Source organism: Brachionichthys hirsutus, unplaced genomic scaffold (assembly GCF_040956055.1).
Source record: "Brachionichthys hirsutus isolate HB-005 unplaced genomic scaffold, CSIRO-AGI_Bhir_v1 contig_1313, whole genome shotgun sequence".
NCBI classification, from domain to species: domain Eukaryota; kingdom Metazoa; phylum Chordata; class Actinopteri; order Lophiiformes; family Brachionichthyidae; genus Brachionichthys; species Brachionichthys hirsutus.
This window is the reverse complement of record NW_027181301.1, coordinates 1-5,000: the sequence shown is the minus strand read 5'-3', so window position 1 is coordinate 5,000 and position 5,000 is coordinate 1. Positions and strand designations below refer to the sequence as shown.

Sequence of the window (5,000 nt, the reverse complement as noted above, 5' to 3'; positions counted from 1 at the left end):
TGGGGAATTCGCAGAAGTCAGCACAGCCGCAGTGCAATGGCGTAGCCTCGTCCTGGGCAAACCACTTTTCACTTTTTAGGGGCTTTATTAATTATCGGGCAAACAAACCACAGGACATCTTCAAAGTACAATATCACATTTGCATAATATTAATCACATTTTCATCAACAAGTAAAAAAAAAATACATTTTTAAACGTCATTGAGCTCACCGTGTCAACACTAGCTTGCTCATTAAAACATTCCCCAATTTCCACAACTTTCTTAGTTCTGCAGCATCAAACTTTGCCTTATCTCTAAGAATATAATCATTAACAGTTGAAAGTCCTGCTTTTACAACTGATTCTGGGGATAAATAAAATTTCTTGAATACTAGTAAATTTCTACCCTTCCACATCCCTTCTTTGATACAATTAATGACAGCCCACCATCTTTCACATTTTTCACAATCGCCTGGGTCAAAGTCACCATATAAAATATCTTTTTCATTTGGTTCTCTATAGAGCTCCGATAACCACAGCTTTAGGATTGTCCACACTTTCCGGGCAAAGGAGCAGTACCAAAACATGTGGCTCACATTCTCGTCATTAAAACAGTTCAACCTTGGACATTTGGCAGACCTAGAACATCGTCTTTTCTTAAGAAAGGCTCGTGTTGGCATACGATCATGCACCGCCTTCCAGGCCAGATCCTTATGTGTGTTCAAAAGAAAGGGGGAGTTTACATTTTTCCACACTTGAATACATTTTGTTGTTGTTAAAGTTTGCACAGGTGTTAAGCGTAATGTCCGGGCTGACAAACTCTCTTCAATAACTTCTCTCTTTGCAAATTCTTTTGAACACTTTCCAAGATTGGCTCGTTTTAGAATAGTAATAGCCTTATCATATAGTGCCGGCCTTGTTTCAGCATGTGGAGTACTAAGAGGGAGTCTTCCACCCACTCTGGACAAAATGTTTTGGCCAACCCAAAATTTTGCAAAGTATGTCCAGAGACTGGTGTTCTTATCACTTAAGACCGCATTTAATATTGGCGTTAAAAACAAGGCTTCCAATTTCACGCCAAGTTCTGGAACTGCTTTTCCACCTTTATCCAAGGGCTTGTACATAATATCTCTTTTAACATGCTCTTGGTGAGAACTCCATATAAATTGAAACATAGTCCTTGTCAAGGCTGTGAGGAAGGACCTAGGAACTGGCAAGGTTGCTGCCAGAAAAGTCAGGGAGGCCAGAATCTCTGACTTAACAACAAGAACCTTTCCCGTAAAGCTAAGGTCTCTGTCTTCCCACTGTAAGAGTTTCCCTTTTATAGCTGGAAGTCTATTTTCCCAATTTAGGTTTTCCATATCCTTTCCGATCTGTATTCCCAAGACTTTCAATCGTTCTCTCTTTATGACAAGTCCTAATGCAAATTTTTCTTCATGCCAATTGAGATAGAGCATCTCACTCTTAGACCTATTCAGTTTTGCCCCAGCTGCCAGAGCAAAACAGTCACACCACTGAATGGTATTAAACACTGACCTGTTTTCTGTACATAATAATGTGATATCATCCATATATAAAGTCAGTTTTGCTTCTTTTCCACTACTGCCTGGAACAAGGAGGCCACGAATAGATGTGTCCTTCCTAATTGCACAGGCCAGTGGTTCGATGGCCAAGATGAATAACATGGCAGATAAAGGACATCCTTGTCTAACTCCTGATTGAATCTTAAATGGTTCAGTAATATGACCATTTACACTTATTCTGCTAGTGCAATCAGAGTATAACAAATCTACCCAGGCTCGTATTCGTGGGCCAAATCCAAAGCAAACCAAAACTTCTTTTAAATAAGTGTGGTTTATTTTATCAAAGGCTTTCTCTAAATCAAGGGCTGCAATGCATAATGGTGTTCTTCTGTCCATAGCGTAAAGGTAGCAGTCTCTAACTAGGGCCAAGCTATCACTCATAGCCCTTCCTGGTACTGAGCAAGTTTGTTCTTTGCCCACTATTTTATCTGCAACTTTCTGGATGCGGAGAAATAATGCCTTTGCCAGAATCTTACGGTCCACCCCGAGCAGAGTAAGTGGGCGCCAATTCTTGACTTCTTTTTTGTCTCCCTTTTTATACAAAAGTGAGATTATGCCATCTCTCAGTGAAGGCGGTAGACTTCCTTGTAATAAACTCTCATTATACATTGACAGCAAGGGGGCCTTCAATTCTTCCCAGAAGGTGATATAAAATTCTTTGGGCAAACCATCTGCCCCTGGGGCCTTATTGTTCTGCATACTCTCCAGCGCCATTGTCAGTTCATACATAGATAGGTCACGATCGAGTTGTACCTTATAGTCAATCACATTCTTATCTATGTTAGAGAGGAGATTTGCCACAGATGCTTCATCCACCTCTTCCCCTGAATATAGGTCTTGGTAGAAGGTATGCACACAGCTCAGCATATCCTTTATATCAGTTTGCATTCTACCATCTTTATCATTTAAAGCTTCAATTGTATTTCTAGGTCGAGCTAATTTCCTAAAAAAATACCGTGAGCATTTCTCATTAACCTCCATGTGATTAATCCTGCTGCGTGTTAATAAACCACGGCTGGCCTCTGAAGCTAGGTGTAACATCTCTCTCTTTAGCTCTATTATAGCTTCCACAACATCAAAACCAAGTTGCGACATGGTATAAAGTCGCTGTAACTTTGCCTGCTGTTTCTTAAGTACAAAGCGCCTTTTCTTGGCTGCCTTCCTCCCTTCATTGACGAAGAAGCTCTTGGTTCTCACTTTCACTTCATCCCACCATTCTCCAACTGAATCAAAGGCAAACTGCAGAGAGGACCACATGTGAAATTTGTCCCTGAATCTATTGATCACCCCCGGGTCTTGCAGCAAGGATACATTCAGCTTCCATAAGCCTTTACCCTTGTTCAATCTGCTCTTAAACCCCAGAGAACAGTCAAGTTTTGCATGATCGGAGAAGAATACCGGCATCACTGAGGCATCAGCAACCAGCAGCCTCTTTGATATGAATAAAAAGTCTAATCTTGAGTGAGTTTTCCCATTGGTCCAAGTGTACCCAGGTACATGGGGGTTTATTGTGCGAAAGGTGTCTACCAATTTAAAATCTTGCACCAGACTTCTTAAGGCTTCGGAACTGGAGTCCAACCTCACTGTTGTGTTAGTTAGTCTGTCCTTCTTGTCCAATAGGCAATTAAAGTCTCCACCCAGGATGACCTCTCTACTACAGAGAGGGGGAAATAATCTCAGCAATCACTCAAAAGTTAAAAGTCCAAATGTGCTGTCCAATCACCAGCATCTGGACACACTTCCTTTCACCAACACCAAGACCGTGCAGTTGTCAGACACTCCCCACCCCTGCTTCTCAGGTGACTCAGCACGCCTTTTCTCTCACGAGGACAGTGGAAATCCACCGAGTGAACTCAGCCCCGCACGGAGGGCAGGGATCTGTCCTACATGTAACCCGATTGCAATTTTCCTTCAACAAATGGATCAGGGGAGAGCGCGAACGCAGTCCCCCACTACCAGAAATTATGCAGTCGAGATTCCCACATGTGGGGAATTCGCAGAAGTCAGCGCAGCCGCAGTGCAATGGCGTAGCCTCGTCCTGGGCAAACCACTTTTCACTTTTTAGGGGCTTTATTAATTATCGGGCAAACAAACCACAGGACATCTTCAAAGTACAATATCACATTTGCATAATATTAATCACATTTTCATCAACAAGTAAAAAAAAAATACATTTTTAAACGTCATTGAGCTCACCGTGTCAACACTAGCTTGCTCATTAAAACAGTCCCCAATTTCCACAACTTTCTTAGTTCTGCAGCATCAAACTTTGCCTTATCTCTAAGAATATAATCATTAACAGTTGAAAGTCCTGCTTTTACAACTGATTCTGGGGGTAAATAAAATTTCTTGAATACTAGTAAATTTCTACCCTTCCACATCCCTTCTTTGATACAATTAATGACAGCCCACCATCTTTCACATTTTTCACAATCGCCTGGGTCAAAGTCACCATATAAAATATCTTTTTCATTTGGTTCTCTATAGAGCTCCGATAACCACAGCTTCAGGATTGTCCACACTTTCCGGGCAAAGGAGCAGTACCAAAACATGTGGCTCACATTCTCGTCATTAAAACAGTTCAACCTTGGACATTTGGCAGACCTAGAACATCGTCTTTTCTTAAGAAAGGCTCGTGTTGGCATACGATCATGCACCGCCTTCCAGGCCAGATCCTTATGTGTGTTCAAAAGAAAGGGGGAGTTTACATTTTTCCACACTTGAATACATTTTGTTGTTGTTAAAGTTTGCACAGGTGTTAAGCGTAATGTCCGGGCTGACAAACTCTCTTCAATAACTTCTCTCTTTGCAAATTCTTTTGAACACTTTCCAAGATTGGCTCGTTTTAGAATAGTAATAGCCTTATCATATAGTGCCGGCCTTGTTTCAGCATGTGGAGTACTAAGAGGGAGTCTTCCACCCACTCTGGACAAAATGTTTTGGCCAACCCAAAATTTTGCAAAGTATGTCCAGAGACTGGTGTTCTTATCACTTAAGACCGCATTTAATATTGGCGTTAAAAACAAGGCTTCCAATTTCATGCCAAGTTCTGGAACTGCTTTTCCACCTTTATCCAAGGGCTTGTACATAATATCTCTTTTAACATGCTCTTGGTGAGAACTCCATATAAATTGAAACATAGTCCTTGTCAAGGCTGTGAGGAAGGACCTAGGAACTGGCAAGTTTGCTGCCAGAAAAGTCAGGGAGGCCAGAATCTCTGACTTAACAACAAGAACCTTTCCCGTAAAGCTAAGGTCTCTGTCTTCCCACTGTAAGAGTTTCCCTTTTATAGCTGGAAGTCTATTTTCCCAATTTAGGTTTTCCATATCCTTTCCGATCTGTATTCCCAAGACTTTCAATCGTTCTCTCTTTATGACAAGTCCTAATGCAAATTTTTCTTCATGCCAATTGAGATAGAGCATCTCACTCTTAGACCTA

At 41.4% G+C, this 5,000-nt stretch overlaps 1 non-coding gene across 1 annotated transcript; it reads right to left on the bottom strand.

Moving 5' to 3' along the window:
* Nucleotides 1-3,486: 3,486 nt before the first annotated feature.
* LOC137917436 (U1 spliceosomal RNA) lies at nucleotides 3,487-3,643 on the bottom strand. The gene has a single exon (XR_011106651.1). It is a non-coding gene; the product is annotated as a U1 spliceosomal RNA (small nuclear RNA).
* Between the last annotated feature and the right edge of the window lie 1,357 nt (nucleotides 3,644-5,000).